Source organism: Dasypus novemcinctus, chromosome Y (assembly GCF_030445035.2).
Source record: "Dasypus novemcinctus isolate mDasNov1 chromosome Y, mDasNov1.1.hap2, whole genome shotgun sequence".
Classification (NCBI taxonomy): domain Eukaryota; kingdom Metazoa; phylum Chordata; class Mammalia; order Cingulata; family Dasypodidae; genus Dasypus; species Dasypus novemcinctus.
Genome location: NC_092216.1, coordinates 25,048,669 through 25,068,663, shown reverse-complemented (window position 1 = coordinate 25,068,663; position 19,995 = coordinate 25,048,669).

Sequence of the window (19,995 nt, the reverse complement as noted above, 5' to 3'; positions counted from 1 at the left end):
ATTGTTCTTCAAACATTATTGATTGAAGTAATTATAAGAAGTATTGTCTTGTATTTATTTTTCTTTAATTTTGTTTTTCATTTTTACTTTTTAAAGATTTATTTTATTGATTTTTATCCCCTTCCCACCCATTGTCTGCACTCTGTGTCCATTCACTGTGTGTTCTTCTGTGTCTGCTTGCATGGCAGCACTGGGAAACTGCATCTCTTTTTTGTTGCTTCATCTTGCTGTGTCAGTTCTCCATGTGTGCAGTGCCACTCCTGGGTGGGCTGTGCTTTTATCACGCAGGATGGTTTTCCCTGTGGGGGCACACCTTTCATGTGGGGCAGCACTGCACATGGGCCAGCTCCACATGGGTCAGGAGGCCCTGGGGATTGAATCCAGGACCCTACATATGGTAGACAGACAATCTATCAGTTGAGCCATGTCCACTTCCCTTGACTTTTATTTTGGCATGCATTTAGGCGTACTCTAGTATTTAGAGTAAAATTTATGGCCCTTTGGAATTGTTGAATAACATGAGAGACCATAGTGGATCAAGATACTTCCTGTAATGTGGGAGAGTATGGGCTATGATGTGGACCATTGACCATGAGGTGCAGTGATACCCAGAGATGTACTCACCAAATGCAATGGGTGTGTGATGATGATGGGGGAAAGTGTTGCTGTGTGGGGAGTAGTGGAGTGGGGGCAGTGGGGGTGAATGGGGACCTCATATTTTTTTAATGTAATATTTTTTAAAAAATGAATAAATAAAATAAAATTTAAAAAAAGATACTTCCTGTACTATTGACCAGACAGAGGGAGTAAAGATGCAAGAGAGACAGTGAACCAGGGGTATTTGAAAGCCCCAAAGAGAGTGCAGGCCAGAAGATCTTATTCCCCTGGATTGGTGAATTTTTTCTTCTGTACATCATCTCAGGACTCCATGATGTGTGCTGAACTGTCAATACGGTGAACACCTGGGTTATGTAGAGTTGAGTGAGTCAGCATCTGTTGATCCAGAGTTTTGTATGATAGCTGTTTAGTTGAGCAGAATGTTGGACTTTGCTGTAAGGTTCTCTGCCATTATAATTTATAATCGATCTCTGACTTATGTTTAGATTGGGAGCCCTTTACACATTAGCTCATTGGATCTTTTTTTTAAGGTTTATGTTTTATTTCTCTCCCTGCCCCCCTCCCCCACCCACACAGTTTTCTGCTCTCTCTGTCCATTCACTGTATTCTTTTGTGACTGCTTCCATCCTTATCAGCAGCGCCGGGAATCTCTTTCTTTTTGTTGCATCATCTTGTGTCAGCTGTCCATGCATGCAGTGCCATTCTTGGGCAGGCTGCACTTTCTTTCACCCTGGGCAGCTCTCCTTATGAGGTGCACTACTTGCGCGTAGGGCTCCCCTACATGGGGAATATCCCTGTGTGGCATGGCACTCCTTGTGTGCATCAGCACTGCACATGGGCCAGCTCCACATGGGTCAAGGAGGCCCATGTGGTAGGCAGACTCCCTATCTATTGGGCCAAGTCTGCTTCCCTCACTGGATCTTTCAAAACTTGTTTTGGGTTGTGAAATGATTTCATAGATGAGTGGAACTTGGTCATCTGAGGGAATACTGTAATCATGGTTGATAGAAAACTGGTGAATCATGGATATTGCTTTATGATGAGTCTGTGGATTTACTTGAAATTGGTGGAAAAGGTTGTAGTTATGAATGCTGAGGTAGAAATTTCATAGCACCACCTGGAAGTTATAATGACCAGTTTATTAGAAAATTTACAGTTTATATCATGTCACATGTTTTGTGATATTCTATTTTTTATCTTTATAAAAAGATAATTAGATTATATAAATGTTATATAAAAATGTAGGGAATTTCTAAATGCCCTGTTTCCTACCCCTTCCAAAGTTTCCCACATTAACAGCATCCTTTTTTTTTTAAAGATTTATTTTTATTTATTTCTCTCCCCTTCCCTGCACCAGCTGTCTGCTCTCTGTGTCCATTTGCTGCGTGTTCTTCTCCACTTCTGTTGTTAGCAGCACGGGAATCTGAGTCTCTTTGTTGTTGAGTCATCTTGCTGTGTCAGCTCTCGGTGTGTGCAGCACCATTCCTGGGCAGGCTGTACTTTCTTTCGCACTGGGCTGCTCTCCTTACAGGGTCCACTCCTTGCGTGTGGTGCTCCCCTATGTGGGGGACACCCCTGTGTTGCATAGTACCCCCTGTGCACATCAGCACTGCATGTGGGACAGCCCCACACAGGTCAAGGAGGCCCGGGGATTGAACCACAGGCCTCCCATGTGATAGACGGAAGCCCCATCCACTGGGCCATGTTCACTTTCCTGCAACACCTTAATTAGTGTGGTACATTTGTTACAATTGATAAACACATATTGGAGCATTGCCACTGAGTATGAATTCTAGTTTTCATTATAGTTTAAGCTCCCTCCCACACATTTTTGTAATTTATGACCAAAAAAATTGCAGCCTGTTGTTGCAATTTGACATACCATTTTGGCATACCACCTCAGTCTGGTGGGTTCAAACTAGTTGGCCCCGGGTGAGTGAGGATGGATACAGAGACTATGCACACTCCAGAGACAGGGTTCTGGACCAAGTCTAACTTTATTATGTAGGAACAGCAATTTATAGTTCAGGGGAATAGGGAAGGGAGGCTAGGTGGTATTTGGTTGGCGGGGGCAAATAAATGCCCAAACAAGGAGAGGGGTAAGCTATGGGGGATGGTTAGGTTGATCACATAGGCTGAGTTTTTTCACACCATACTGTTTGATTGGTGGGGATTAAACACAGGGAGAGGGGATCAGAGAGGAGGAAGAAGATGTGGTGTAACTGGACAGGGCTTGGTTGCCATTCTGTCTGACCTTGTGGTCAGCGACCATTCGTTCATCTGTGTGGTTGCCTTAGAGACAGCGTGTCACCAACTGATAAGCTATGCCTTGTCAACTGTTCACAGGGTGCTCTTGGGCACTTTTATTTCTCCTACAGTTCCTCCTTTTTTATATTTTTAAAGAAAGTGGCTTATGAGTAGAGACTTGTGGTAACCGCGCCTGTCTTAGGTTGCCTTCCTCTCAAGGTCTTGCGCGTCATTGGCTGCCAGTCAAGCCTAGGCAAGTGTAATGGTTTAAGGTGGCTGTGCCTGTCTTAGGTTGCCTTCCTCAGAAGGTCTTACCCATCATTGGCTGCCAGCCAAGCTCTTAGAAGGAGGAGGCTCAGTGTGTACTTTTAGCATGTTTGTCACATGACCTGATTGATGACGACTGTTTTGGTTGTTTTTATGGCAACCTGGGTTGGGTAGGGGCTTGTTGGCATGGGTCATGGCAGGTTAAAAATTGGTTTGAGCTTCAGTTTGTGGTAACAGCTGATATGGCAGGCACTGCAATTGGAAAAAGGTTAGTAGGGAGATACTTCGTATTTGCTTCTTAATGAATTTCATGATGCAAGGAGCTAGAAGTAAGAAAAAGAAGAGGGTTAATAGGGGGGTAATGAAAGGGGCCATCCAAGCTAAGAGTGGAGAGCTGAACCAGGAAAGAAGAGTGTTTGGGTTTTGGTTTTTATTGGACAGTTTGATACATAAGTTGTGTAAGGTTTGTAGGTTTTATTCTACAACTGTGGACTCATTTACATAGAAACAGCATTCTTTTTTTAAGAAGAGCCATATGTCACCTTTTTCTGCTGTCAGTAGATCTAGGGCATGACAGTTTTGAAGGGCTATTTGTGCTAGTGAAGTAAGCTGTCTTTGGAGGGCTTCTAGGGATTGTGCAGTGTTTTCAAAAGTGATTTGCAGTGCATCGTTAAAGTTGTTAGTGGTGATAACACTATGTCCTAGGACACTGCCAGCAATGGCAACAGTAGCAAGTGTGGCGGTAAGACTGGCACCCACTAGAATGGGAAGAAACTCTGCTCTCTTAGAGTGGGACTGTGGGAGCAGGTAACTAACCTTATATTCACTAGTGTAAGTTGAGGGTCTAAGGCAACTAAGACATAGGGTGTGTTGAAAGATGCATTTAAACAGGGGGTGAGGGAGTGGTTGCACCAGAAGTAAAGGCCTTTTGGTGCAGGGTAGGGTGCAACGATGGAGAGGTTGTGCATACATGGAAGAGAGGAAGGGCTAGAGGAAGGAGGGGAGGAGGTGGCAGAGGGAAAATAAATCACATGATGTTGATGAGGTTGATGTTCCAGAGGGGGATGTTGGGCAGTATGGGCTCGGTGCAAGAGTTGTTTCCATGTGGGAAAGATGAATTGTAATTGCCAACTGGAATAGTGGCCATAAGGGAGCAGGCAAGGGAGGTGCATAAGAAACACCAGATATGGTTGGGGGCTATGTGTGAGTTGTTGAGCTAGATCACAAAGGTGAGTAAGTTTTTGTTGAGGCAGCAGCCACTGCTCCACCCAGATGGGGCTTTTAGTATCTCATCAGAGTTTTATTGGATTTGGTTTGCTTATAGTTAATAATGGTGGAGCAGTGGCCTTTAGAATTGGAGGGGCTGGCTAGTAGTTAAAATTGCTCTGAGTTGTTGGAATATATTTTTGCCCCATGAAGTATTTTGTAAATTAGGCAGTACTAGTGGTAAAGGAACCCAAATGACCCTCTCGATTTGACCAAGGGAGTGAGTCACGTGATTGTTGAGACGTTTTTAAGCTTTCAACCCCTTGTATTATTGGGCCTAGTATTAACGACCAGGATGGATTAGTATCTTTGGTGCTTAGGACAGAAACATTTGTGCCTGTGTCTATTTGTCCTTTTATTTCTTTACCATGGATTGATAATGTTAGTCAGGCCTTTTCCTGTGTTATAAGGATAGTCCAATAAATGCTAAATGGGTTTTTTGCATTGCTTTCTGATTCTTCTCTTTTTATGCAAAAAGGGTCATTATCATTTCTATAGCCTTTTGAGTCCTCTCTTACTGGCGGGGCTGAGAGGTGCCCCAGAGGGAGTTTAAAGATGGGATTGTAAGGAGTAGTAGGGGTGTTACCATAGGAGGAGGACGTAGGCGGCTCCAAGGATGTTGCTGGTCAGATGCAGCAGCTAGGAACCCAGATGGGATGTTCAGCATTTTCTGGAAAGATACAAATATATCCTCTACCTTGGGTTAGCAATGCATGTGGACTGTGCCAGTCATTTGTTAGGGGATCCTTCCATTGTACCAGGGACAATGGCATTGGTGCATTGCACAGGCTTCCCCAGTGTATGACTGCAGGGGAAAGACCTTTTTGATTAAAAGAAAGGTACTTTATAGTTATGAGGACTTTAGTGAGTATTTCTTTGGGGGCTTTAGCCTGCAGAGGGGTGGAGCTATCCTGACTGTTGGGAGGAAATGAGGGAGGGCTCACATAAGGGAAAGTATCTAGTAGGGGAGGAGCGGGCTTTTTGTTTCTGAGAAAGGCAGGGCTGTGGCTTCAGCTCTCAGAGGCTGAGCTGTGGTTCCCATTCTCAAGGGCTCGGCTCTCTGGCAACATGTCTGTTTGGTTTGTTAGCAAGTCTAAGCTCTATGCTGGATGAGGAGGAGGGGATAACTCTTGCCTAGTATGCTCTTGTGAATTGCACTCGGTAAAACTAATTTTTTCTGACCAGAAGTCAGTTAGCAAAGGGTAAAGGGGCTCCTGTGAAGCATAGTGGGGGGAAGAATTGGTGCAGAGGTTGGGGGGATGAAGATCCCTGAACAGCAGCATTTGCTGTGAGACCATTAGATCAGGGGCACAGTAGGAGGTTCATCTGGTGGTGTGCTGGAAAGACAGGCATAGATAGTGAGCAGGGCAGGGATAAGGCCAAGCAGGAAAGTTTTGCCATCATGAACCTCAGCAGAAAGGATCCTCTTTAACAGTTTTGCCCAGATGTATGGGTCCCAGAGAGAGGCAGAAGGAAACCATGGGTTAAAGTGTACAATAAGATCCCAATACTGATTGAGTTTATTTTCTGAAATTTTTATGTGTCTACTAGCTAGAGGAGCATGAAGTGCTTGCACTTGTGGCATCCTTGTGGAGGATGGGAGGTTGCCCATGATAGGGCAGGGGGTCACTCACTCAATAGTGGCATACGACACCATTCCCCAAGGTTCCTAATCGGCGGGACTGTCTCTGTCTGTAGGCCCCACGTTGGGCACCAAATGTCACAATTTGACACTGCTACCATTTTCCACTGGACTGAGGTGTCCCCCAGGTGAGTGGGCTTGAACTAGTTGGCCCTGGTGGAGTGAGGACAGATATGGAGACTATGCACACTCCAGAGACAGGGTTCTGGACCAAGTCTAACTTTATTATGTAGGAACAGCAATTTATAGTTCAGGGGAATAGGGAAGGGAGGCTAAGTGGTATTTGGTTGGTGGGGGCAAATATATGCCCAAACAAGGAGAGGGGTAAGCTATGGGGGATGGTTAGGATGATCATGTAGGCTGAGTTTTTTCTGCCATACTGCTTGATTGGTGAGGATTAAACAAAGGGAGAGGGGCTCGGAGAGGAGGAAGAAGATGTGGTGTAACTGGACAGTGCTTGGTTGCCATTCTGTCTGACCTTGTGGTCAGCAGCCATTCTGTTCATCTGTGTGGTTGCCTTAGAGACAGCGTGTCAGCAACTGATAAGCTATGACTTGTCAGCTGTGCACAGGGTGCTCTTGGGCACTTTTATTTCTCCTACAGCCTGTATCCTTCACTGCAGCATCATTTAGGATGATTCCAGTGTCTAGAAAATGCCACCATATTACACCTACTTTTAAAAAATGGGTTACATAAACATTACATAAATGTGATATTCTTTTATAATGGAGTTTTAATTCAGTGTGTCTTTGTGTCTCTGGGTGTGAAAAGCAGGTGATCATTCAACAATGAGAATGATCTGACTTGAAACTCAAAGTTTGTGTAAGATTTCTGAAAAGTTGCCACTTTCTCATTGAGTCCTCTCAAACATCCTACTCTGCCCTCTCTGAATCCTTATGTCCATGATGTTTTTAGGATTAGTGATCTTTAAAGATGTAATTATATACTTCACTCAAAAAAAATGGGCCTTGCTGGACACATCTCAGAGAAAGCTGTTCAGAGATGTGATGCTGGAGAATATCAGTCATCTGATCTCAATGGGTGAGTCTCTCAAATGTACCTATCTATATCAGTTTCTTTTAATTTCTCAAAAAAATGTCTAGAACTGCTCGTCCATATTGTTTTGTATGTTATTTTATATTTTAATTTTAAGCTTTACATACATAATATGTTTTACTATTTTATAACATGCACAAATACCTAAAAGAAATTTCTTATTACATCTAGTTTTTCACACAACTAGATTGTAATCATTTTCAACACAAATATCATGTTTTTCTTCTACTCAATGTTCAATGCTCAGAGCAGTGCTGGAAATTCAATGATTATTTTCTTACAGAATATGTGTTAAATATATGTATCTTAACATTCTCCTCAATGGATTTAGCGTGGATTCAGATTATAGTCATAAAAACAACAGACAATTCCTTTTACACATTATTCTTGGGAGCTTATGTTATAGTGTTTTTTTGAAAATAATAATGAACCATTGTAGAAATGTAGAATTTCTCCTTCCTTGAAAATATAAAGAGTTCTCCAGGTTGTCTTGAACTTGGGCATCAATAACCAAAACTCCTCGCTGTATTTGGATAGTAGGTTAAGGTTAAGAGTTAATCCTTTAATGGTGAAAATTGTCGACGTTCTTTATTGCAGGTACTTTCCATTGACTGACCTTCAAAGTTTACCTTATTTTCCTTTGGTCATTAAAGTTCTTTAAAGCTGTTCATACCACCAAAACATGTTTGTAAATTGAATGCATTCCTCTTCATGTGAACATTGTATATAGGACCTTCTGATGAGGTTATTTCAGTTAAGGTGTGTCCCAACTCTATCAAGATGAGTATTAATACTGAGTTCTTTATAATAGAAAGACATTCAGGCAGAGAGAGAGAAAGCTGAGGGAAGTAACAGGCTGAAATCAACAAAACTCAGAGGAGAAGATATAGACCAAGATATGCCATGTGCCTGGCCAAATGACAACCTCAGGACCAGTTGTTGCCAGCAAGAGTGCCAACCAAGAGTGCCACAGTCTTGGGGGAAAATTCTTGCCTTGGATTTGGCCATCTTCTCACCCTCAGAGCCATAATGTGATACATTTCCATTTTGTCAGCCAACTCATCACAGGTTATTTGTTTAAGCAGCCTAGGAATCTAAAACAAAATTTTGAACCACAAGTGTGAGATGCTCCTGTTGCAAATATCAAAAATGTGGAAAGAGCTTTTGAATTAGTTAATGGGTAGAGGCTTGAAGAAGTGCAAGTGCTTTTTTAGAAAAGGCCTAGATTGCTTTTAAGAGATCATTGGTAGAAGAATGGATGCTAAAGATTCTCCCAATGAAGACTTAGAAGGAAGTAATGAATTAGAAGCTTTCAGAAATGAAATATTTGTTTTAAAGGGGCAGAGAAGTTGGCACAATTGAGTTTTGAAGTCAGGTGGAAGGCAGACCTTTTCCAAACTAAATGTGAAACCAGTAGCCTGGTTTCTCTTTGTAGCTTATAGGAAAACGTCAGAGGAATGGGATATGGTTTGGAAAGTTACAAGATTCTGGGACTTGAGTCCTCAGAGAAGAGTGCTCTATGTGAGGGTTTAACTGAACATGGAATAAATCATGAATTTCTATGTAAGTCAGTATTAGAAGAGCAGTCATCTAGGAAAGATCTGTGGGAAGTTTCCTCTAAGATGGTTTGGATCTCTGTGTACCATATACAAAACGGACAAGTTTTTTGTGAGATGTGCATGAATGAAACCTCTGTGAGCTGATATTAAAATGGACAGAAAAGGGACCTGTTAAAGGAAAAATCACTTCAAGGTCAGAGCCATGGTAGCTACAGTCTGGACTGTAGACTTGTTATCAAGGCAAGACAGCAGACCCACCCATTATGTGGAAAAGGTGACTCTGCCCCATACTCAGAGTTGGCCAGCTCTCTGCCCTATTGTTCATGAAGACTGCCAACACCCTAATGTTCTGGATGGCTGGAACCTGTGCTTGTGGAATTGTGGAGTTTGGCCACTACCCCACTGTTCTGAGAGGGTTGTGCCTTTTCCCTAGGAATTCAGAGTCTGGCCACCATGCCAGCATTAACAGAGAGTGGGATCTTCACCCCATGGTTTAGAGAGAACATGGCTGCTACATAAGCACTTTGAAGGGGTGAATCTGCATCTTCAACAGTCCTGGAGATTAAAATATTGTCCAGAGCTGAACCTCACACTTTGAAATGTAATGAAACATTCCTTGCAGGGTTTCAGAATTCTTTAGGACGTGGGACTCCTGTTTTTGTTCAGTTTCTCCCTTTGGAGTGTAAATATTTGTCTTCAACTTATCCCTCCATTGTATGTTGGAAGAAGATAACTTGTTCTGTAGACTGCACATGTCAACAGATGGGAATTGTGCCCCAGGATAGACCACACCCATCATCAATTTTGATTGTATTTTGAACTTCACATTGTTTCTGAAATGACTTAAGCCTTTTGGGATATTGTGATGGGTTGAAAGTATCTTGCATCTAGAAAGAACCTGTCATTTTTAGAGTTAAAGGGTGATGTGTAGTGGTTTGATGTTTTATGTACTCCTTAAAAATGTACTTAAATATAATCAATTCTTGTAGGCATATCCCAATTGTTAGTAGAGCCCTTTGATGAGATTACTTCAGTTATAATGTGTCTCACCTCATTCATGAAGGGTGCAAGAGTCCTTTATAAGAGAATGAAATTCAGACAGACAAAAAGCCATTAGAAGTAATCTGAAATCAGTGACCCCAGAAGAGAGTAAAGTGATCAGGAGATGTTTCCATGTGACAAGGACCAAAGGTCACCAGCAGCCATTCCAAGAATCGCACAGTCTTGGAGAGAGTGCATTGCCTTGATGGTGCCTTGATTTCAACATTTTCCTGACCTCAAAACCATAATAAATTGCCTTTGTTTAACAGAAGCCATTCACAGTATTTGCTTAAGAAATCTAGGAAAGTAAAATAATCAACCTTCCCTGGATTTGATGGTAATGCACTGTTAATGGCACAGAACTCAAAATGTCATTTATTTTTTACCACCACCAGGACATCAGGTCTGCAAATCAGATGTACTTTCCCAGTTGGAGCAAGGAGAGGAACTGTGGAGAGGAAATGGATTCTCCAAAGTGAGAATTCAGGTAAGCTCTCGGATGTTGTGCTTCATGCTAATGAGGAATCTGTTGACTGGTAAGTAGGTTACTGAAAATATCAACTGTAGATTTCCTCAAGTGAGTTCTATTTTCTGAAATGCAGTTGTCAATATTGGGAAAATTTTCCTTGGATGTTGTCATGATTCCATTCACTTATCCATCTCTACTGTAGTGTAATAGTACATAGTACATTGCACATAATGGATATGTTTATACTGTAAAAATTGAACATTCACTTAATGGACTTTTTTCCTGTCTTCCTCTTGGATGGTTATTTTTTTTTACCTCCTCAACATACCAGCTTTTTAATAAATTTTCTTATATTTCCATTTTGAAAATATTTCTATTTGTCAATGTGGTATAAAGGTTTCTCCTGCACAAAATATTCCTTAATTTGATATTATTTGCCATATAAGTGTCATATTTGAAACAAATATAGAATAATATGTGACTTCAACATTTTAATTTCCCTAATCCTAGTCTACCAACAATTCTTTTACTGTTTTTTTCCAGTTCTTTCAGGCAGAGAAAGTTGTCTTAAAAAGATAATGCTCTCCATGCAGCGTACCTGCAGGAAAGACACATCTACTGTCATGTCATTGGTAAGCTGCACAGTTGTGAACTCTTGTCTTCCAAATAGATACTTGGGAGTAGAATGAATTAGGAATTCAGGGCAGCCACTTAATTGTAGGTATGTTGATCTTAACTGTTAATCCAGAATGAGTGGATGACATTTTGCAGTTAGGGAAAAATTAACTCGAACACAAATGTATAACCTGGGTTTTTATATAAATATAATTGCATAAACACACCTCTTGTGATTAATCTTTGAAACATTATAAAGTCTTCCAAAGTTGATGAGATAGTTCTGCAGTTGGGATGCAAAAGAAGAGAAGATCTCTGTGCATGCAGGAGAATAACTTGGTATTCCAACTAACATTATGAAGATTTTATTTGGAGACTGTCACTGAATGATTAGTCTAGGATTCATATGTATTTGAATTGGTTTTTGTAAAATCTGTGGTCTCTTATCTACTTCCCTGAAGCAGAAATCTCATACTCAATAGAATGGCATTACATGTATTGAATTGCCAGAAGATTTTACTCACAAATCCAGAGTGAATCAACATATGTCTTTTACTCAAAAGGTCAAGAAACTGTACTTCAGGAATCTATTTGGAAAATCTCTCAGTGACAAGTCATCTTCTAATCAACAAAAGCAAAATCACCAAAGAAGAAAATCATACTAATGTCATGTATGTGGGAAAATCTTCCATAGATGTTTTGGCCTGAGGCAGCCTGAGGGGGCTCACATTGGAGAGAAACCCTATGAATGTCATTTATTTGGAAAGGCCTCCACCATCTCTTCTGTCCTGAGAAAACATAAGGGGACTCATTCTGGTGAGAAACCCTATGAATGTCATATATGTGGAAAAGCTTTCACCTCTTCTAATGTCCTCAGAAGAGAGAGGACTCACACTAGAGACAAACCACTTGAGTGTCTCTTATGTGGGAAAGCCTTCTGTTGTCATTCTGGCCTGAAAGAACACGAGAGAACTCATGCTAGAGAGAAACACTATGAATGTCATACATGTGGGAAAGCCTTCACCTCATTTACTTTCTTGAGAAAACATGAGAGGACTCACACTGCAGAGAAACCCTATGAATGTCAGCTATGTGGAAAAGCTTTGAGTTCTGGGTCTGCCCTGACAGAACAAGAGAGAACTCATACTGGAGAGAAACCCAATGAATGTCATGTATGTGGAAAAGTCTTCACCTTTCCTTCTGACCTGAAAAAACATGAGAAGACTCACACTGGAGAGATACCATATGAATGCCACTTATGTGGGAAAGCTTTCCATCATTGTTTTTCCCTGAAAGAACATGAGAGTTCTCACACTGGAGAAAAACTGTATGAATGTCTTCTATGTGAGAAAACTTTCACTTGTTCTTCTGTCTTGAGAAGACATGAAGGAACTCACCTGGAGAGAAACCCTATGAATTATCTTGTATGTAGGAAAGCCTTTACTCATTCTTCTGCCTTTAGATGACATGAGAAATATCACACTGGAGAAATACTGTAGGAATAGCATCTGTTTGGGGAAACTTTAGGGTAATTATGTAACCTTAGACAACATGAAGGAAAAACTATAGAGGAAACCTATGACTGCCATACAGGCTTTGGTCAGTGTTCTAATGTTACATTACAAGAGAGAACTCATACTTTAGATGTTTTGATTATGGAAGGTAGTGCAGTCTTCAACTTAACCTTTAAACATATGAAAGAACTCAACTATTGAAGAAACTGTGTTTATGATCAATCTGTCAGAGCCGTTAGTCATTCTGCCTACTCCATCAGTTTAAGCCAGTTCATCCTGGAGCAAATTGATAGAAATGTCACCTTTGTAGGAAAGCTTGTAGAAGATATTGTGCTGACATTCAACAGTAGAGAACTCATAAATGTAATGAAATTGGAGGAATCATCATCCACTGCTCCAACTCATAGAGAAACATATTTTTTACAAGAAGATGAAACCCCTTGATGGAGTGCCAGATAATTCATGCTGAAGATGTTATTCATGAAAAACCACACAAAATCATTTATTCATACTGTAACATTTGAGGGCAAGTGAGAATTCACACTGTACACAACTCTTACCAGTGCCATGAGTGAAGACATGCCTTCAGTGATCAGTCATTCCTGAACATTAATATTCTTATGCTGAGATAACCATCCTGAAGTTATTTAGGAAAATCTTCAGCTGGATTTCCCATCAGAACATTCAGTGTAAAGTAAAGTGCTTTATATAGACCATTTACCATACAATTCAGAAAATAGTCAAGAGCTTGAACAAGTCTTAATATTTAAATTAAGTGGGATAATAATGTAGAACTGTGAAGTGACAAAGGTATACTGAATGATAGATTTTTCCAGAATATAAAGTGCGATTGATTCAAGGGATCCGTAGATGCATATATGCAAGCACGAGATCTTATTGCTGAAAATCTTTTATGTTAGGTTACATTTTACTTTTGTTTTTCTGCAGTTCTAAACACAAAAGACTTGAATCAAGCAGAAAATCCCTTTGAGTGTTAATCATTTAGAACACAAATTTATGGCTTTTATCTATTACCTTAGTATTCTAAGATATGGTTTTGGCAAGGTTAAAAACAGTCATGGATAAACACTTTAGAGATAGAGTCTATGGTACATACTCCTTTTGATGTATCATTTAATATTGCCATCACACTTTGAAAAGGAATTATAAATGAAAATAAATATAATGAAATATGTCAGTCATGTGAATTGTGGGTTCATTGGTTACAGAAGTCCCCAGAAAGCAGATTCTGTTAGTGTGTCATTCCATGAATTAGTATCTTATTATAAAAAGGCTTTTCCAACAAGGACATAGAAATAACATCAAGAAAGCACATGAAATTACATTGAAGACATAGGGAGTGTCCCATTTTCAGGATGTACAGCTTTCAGGAGGATGGCGTCTGTATCATTTCCAGTTTAAATTAGGTGACCTGTTAATACCACTTTAGCCCAGACCAGAAACCACCCCTGGGCAGTGCTGTGGTGAGTGCATTCCATTTGAGAAGTAGAAAGCAGTTGGATATATTGTGATTGGGTTTTGTCTTTGTAGCTTGAAGAGAGAACTTCCTAGTTCTCCATTCCCTCAAAGCTGTGCATTCCCCAACATACTTTCCAATGTCTTGTTTTCCTTATACTGCACTGTTCAGTACCCCTATACCTTTAGATGGGGTCACCACCCAGTTATTCTTCCAGATGGCCTTCATGTTGTTGTTCTTTGAGTTCTCCATTTCATCATCCTCTCACCCCATTGTTATTGGGAGGGAAATGTTCCTAATTGGGTCATTTTTTGCTATACTGAGGTACCTAAGTCTGCCTGGAATCCACTCAGATATCTGAACACTTTGCAGAAGTGTTTCTTTACAATCAACATTATGCATGAGAATTTCTCTGCCATATCCAGATTATCTACAATGGTTTTCTCTACGAAAAACTCATCTCATTTTAGTTTTACAAGTTTCCTCCATGAACTAAGCCATATCAACAGTAGGAATCACTTTTGTCATCCACTATGTTGACTTCTCTGGAGATATCTGGATTTTTTTTTTGCCACTTAAGCACCTGTATATTAAGAGACTGATGAAGGTGTGCACCCTCCTTTCCCCATCCATCCTAATGCCAATAAAGGACTTACGATCCCTAGTGGGATCCTTCAATCCTTATCTCCACCCCTAAGCATTCTTCTTAAAGAGAGTAAGAGCAGGGTATGCATGATGGAAGTGTCCTTCCTATCTGACTCATTAGAGTCAGAAGTGTCTTCCTCACTGACCTTTACCATGTACAAGGAAGCCTTAATCTGTATGTTCCTCTTTTCTGGGGTGCATCAAGGGCTCATTGGCCAACTCTGCAGAATTCTATGCTTTTCCAGTTCTGAGAGGGCTGAGATCAGCTCAGTGATAGGTTGGCTCGAAGGGAAGGTGGCGTAAAATTGAAAGAAAAAAAAAGAGAAAGACACAAGACAGGAGATAAAGATGGAAGCAGGGGACTCAACAGATTCTGGAACTGAGAGCCTTGACCCTAGTTTCCACATCGTATTGTTTGGAAACTACTGAGCAACTATTCGCTATCAGAACTGCAACATCACCTACAATAGGGAATAACTGGAACATCTGCAATAAGGCAACATCTACAATAGAAGAGGTGAAACTTTTTCCCACATTTCCCCATTTTTGTTTTTGCTAAGTCTATGCAAATGACTTTTTACTGATTAACTGAGCTTCCTGCATATTTTCACCTTTACATTTGAACAATACTCATTAAATTTTTTCTCAATACATTCAACAAGGTACATTTATATATCACTTACAGTTCATCAAGTCACCTAAGTACAAAATATGTTTATTATTAAATCTGATTACTATTCAAGCATTTCATACATAATCCATAACTGCAACAACAAACAATAAAACTTCCACCTAGCAGACATTTAATGAATAGACTTTCATTTCTCATGGGCTTAATATTCCAACCAGAAGGACTATATAGGCCAGTACTTGATCAAAAGCATCTCATTTTCCGCAATTTGTATAGTGCTGTTAGCATCTTCACTGGACCTGGGGCCACATTCAATTCACAGGCTAAGTCAATATCCACCTTCTCTCTCTATTTTTTAAAGCAGCCTGTGGAGGTCCTCCTACTCCCATGAAGGCCCTTTCCTAATTAACACATCTTAGAGATAAATTTTTTTAGTATTCCAATAATATTACAAATTCTATTAACATAAGAAAATATTGTACTTTATCAATTAAAGCAGAAAGTATAGTTTTATCTTACCCAACATTTAAGAATTTGATAGCATAACAGGGACCTTACATCTTGTCCCAATTTTTTGCCTATTCCAGACCCTTAAGATACCATTTTCTCTGATGTTAGTAGGGTCACTGCCACAGATTTCTTCTATGCAGCCAGATTCATTGTCATCAGGCCAGGGCAAAAAGCCTTGAAGAACTGCAAAAGTACATTGCTCACCTTTTCCCACAGTTTTTGCACTTTTCGTATTCATTCAGGCTTGTTTTAATTTTGCCAAACTCATTATCTCACTGAATGCTACCACGATAGTTTTACAACTTCCTCTATGCATTCTAGTTCTGTCCCACATATCTCCATATTAACCATTTTATTTTAGGACAAAATACACTTTATAACACTTCAGTTAGCATTCCCACAAATATTTTACGTTTTTCATTATTCACTTAACTTTTACATCTTTCATTTTATCCTTCCTTTCTCTTTTATGACTCTTTTCCTTTTTCTCTTTTTTCCTTTCCTTTCTTGTTCTTTCTTCCTTTTTCTCTTTCCCTTTTTTCTTCCTTTTTATTTCCAAATTTTTCCTTTCCTTTCTTTTTTCTTTCTCTTTTTCCCTTCCTTTCTCTTTTTCCCTCATTTTTCTTTTTTTCTTTTTTGAACAATTACACACACTGAAACAATTACACATACTGACATTGAACAAAAAAAAAGCAGTTCCAAATCTATTAATCTAGAATTTCTATATTGCTTCCTTTTATAATTCAAAATTTCTTTTCCAGTTTTCCTCCTCTCAATTTTCTTCTTAATCTCTTTCTGTCCTCAAGCTATGCTTGCTTTATGATGCCATGCTTGAACAAGTTCTATAGTTTAAATACTTTGATGTAATGCCATTCTAGTCTTCAGAATGAGACCCAGCCATGCAGTTTCCAGTGTCCATCTCTCCATCTGCATGACTGAAGGTTCAGCATTCCACAGGACCTTTCATTGTTTCTTTGCATTCATGGCATGGCTCCATCCGTGAATCTGGCACCCACACGGACTGTCTCTGTCTCTTGGGGAAATACAAGCAAACCCTTGAGGACTTCAAAGGCTTACCAGATCAGTCAGGGCTCTGTGCCTTTACACTAACTTTCATTTCACTTGAGGTGATCCCTCTTCCCTTTGGGTCCCTGTTTGACACCAGTTGCTGCAAGCCTTCCCTTCATGTCCCATGTTGGGTGCCAGTTGCTGAGATCAACTCAGTGATAGGTTGGTTCAAAGGGAAGGTCCATAAAACTTAAATAAAAGAGAAAGACAAGAGAGGAGATAAAGATGGGACCAGGGGATTCACAGCTTCTGGAACTGAGAGCCTCAACCCTAGTTTCCACATTGTATTGTTTGGAAACTACTGAACAACTATTTGCTATCAGAACTGCAACATCATCTACAATAGGGAATAACTGCAACATCTGCAATACGGCAACATGTACAATAGAACAGATGAAACTCTTTTTCCCACATGAGGGCCCTCTTTTTTTTTTTTTCAGTTTTTAGTAGGGCCTTACTCTCTTAATTAAGGGGGCCACCTTCTGCCCCATAACAGCAGTTTTTCTGTAGGGATCATATCTGCTTCTGATTTATCTCCAGCCTGCTTTACTTTGATAAAGGCACATTTCTCTCCTTGGGCCAACCCTGCCCCCTCAGTTTTCTTCACTTGGTAGTTCTTTGTGCTCCCTCTTTGACCCTTCTGGCACAGTTTCCCATTCTCTCCTTCCAGGCCACTTCAGTGAAAATGGCAGATGCTGGGCTTCTGATTCCAGGCCATAACAGAACATTGTTGTGGATATTTAATACCATTTTGCCCATTACTCTCACTGAAATTTAGATACAGGGCTATGTCCCAGGGCAGGACTTTTTTCACTAATGCCTCCAATGCCCTCGATGCAGGACCACCTTATCCATATCCTGACCATGAGTGGGATGGTGTAGCCAGTTGTTTTTCCTTTACCTAAGGTGAATTTATTGCCTCATGAACAGTCTTTCAGGGGATTTTTCTTTTTTGGACATTTGCTACAGTTAGGATTATCATTTTCATGCTCTCAGCCTCTGAGACTGGGTAGATACATTTGTCTTCATCTCTTTTTTTCATTGTCCTTCTATCAGCATTTCTCTCTTCCATTTTAGCTGTTCTGTCTGCTCTATCACTTATTCTATCATTTCAAGACTGCTGTTGTATGCCTCTAATATGGCTTTATTACCACTTATGTCTTTCCCATGAGCTCTGTTACTTTTCAGGTTTTCACATTCTTTGTTCTCATTTTCTTCTTGATGTGTTTTATCTCTTTAGTCATATTGGCTTTCATCTCATTAATTTGATTTTGGAAATTTGTGTGCATCTCATTGGTTAGTTGTCTGAATTCCTGCATCTCCTCTGGGCCTTTGATATTTTCCTTTTCTTGGGCCATTTTTTCCATTTTCTTAGTGTGTGTTGTAACTTTTTCCTGGTGTCTAGGCATCTGATTAGGATGGTGAGTTTACTTGTATGCTCAATTTCTCTTTTGTAGAGATTAGGAGACTTTCATCTTACCATTCTTTGATTCTTGCTTCAACAAATAGATAAACAATTGCATGTCAAGGGACTTTGTAAAAAGGGCGAAAAGTCAGCTGACTACTTTTTTATGAAAACATTTGATAATCACATATCCAGTAAGGGTTTAATATCCATGATATGTAAAGAGGTCATACAACTCAACAATATAAAGACAAACTACCCAATTAAAAAATGTGTTCAACATTTGAAAAGACAACTGTCCAAAGATATTCAAATGGTGAAAAAAACACATGAAAAAGTTTTCAACCTCACAAGCAATTAGGAAAATTCAAATGAAAAAACACAATGAAATATTTCACTTATTAGTTTGGCCACTTTTAAAAATTGGAAAACTGTAAATGTTGGAGAGGATGTGGAGAGATAGGAATGCTTATTCACTGTTGGTGGGATTGTAGAATGGTAAAGCCACTGTGGAGGAATGGTATTTCCTACCTAATTTAGATATAGACTTGGCCATGTTATCCAACAGTGTCATTACTACAAATATATACCCACAAGAATTGAGAACAGTGACATGAACAGATATCAGCACACTGCTGTTCATAGTGGCATTATTAATGATTGCCAAAGTTTGGAAACAACCCAGATGTCTATCAGCTGTGCTATATACACATGGTGGAATATTATGTAGCTGTAAAAACAAACTCACAAAGCGTATAACTTGGATGAACTTGGAGTACATTATGTTAGTGATGCAAGTCAGATACGAAAGGCCAAATACTATATGAATGTACTATGATGAACAGTATATCATGTAATCTTGTGGATTTAGTAACTTGAATATGGGTCACCAGAAAATAGAAGGAATTTTGAGAATGAAAAGCTGAAGATTAACTTGTACTGAATTGTTAAGAAGCTTGTATGTTAATTGATGATGAATACAAAAGTTCAAAGCCCAATATAATGTTTGTAACTAGCAGTCATATTATGAGTATGAAAGTGGTTTAAAGTGAACATTTAAGGTCATATATATAACTAAAAGGAAAGCTAAAAAATATAGAACATGGGACTTATAGCATAGTAAAATCACATGTGCAATAGGTTATGGGTAAAATTACATATATGGGGCCATACTTCTCTGAAACTGAACAAATGTATGTTATTTTTGTTTCTTTTTCTTACTTTTACAAATGTGTGTTAATACTGCAAGATGTTAATAGCAGGGGAAAAAATGTATGCTAAGTGAAAGAAACCTGACACAAAGTATTACATGTTGTATGGTTCTATTTCTATAAAACATAAATATAAATCAGTTTGTAGGGTTGAAATTAGGTTAGTGTTTTCACAGGCCTGGGGAAAAACTGCTGAAGGGGAGGGGTTTTTCTTCTGGAGTAATAAAATTGTTCTAAAAATTTTTTTTGTGATGAATGCACAAAATTTTGATTATACTAAAATCCTTTTGAATAGATCATATGGTATTTAAATATGTCAAGGAAACTACCTAATAAATAATTCTGCATGAATAACTATAAGTAGCAGCTATGTACAGGTAGTGAAACAGATTGAGTTGTAAAGAATTTCCTTGCTTTTTTCTTTTTTTGTTTATTATAATTGAACTAATGAAAACACTCTAATAATGATTGAAGTGATGAATGTGCAACTGTATGATTGAATCAAATACCATTGATTGTGTACTTTGGATAAACTGTTTGCTTTATTAATAGGTATCAATAAAACTGACTTGTATAAAAAGATAGTTTGCAGCCAGGAGCTCAGTGGTTATCTTCCACAGAAGACAACTGAATCTATAATGCCCCCCTCTTTGAAAAGATATACTAACCAAGCCATGAGAAGCTCCCCTCTCTTTTGCCCATATCTTGTCTCTTTAATTAATGTATTTCACTTTCAGGAAAATACCTCATATTG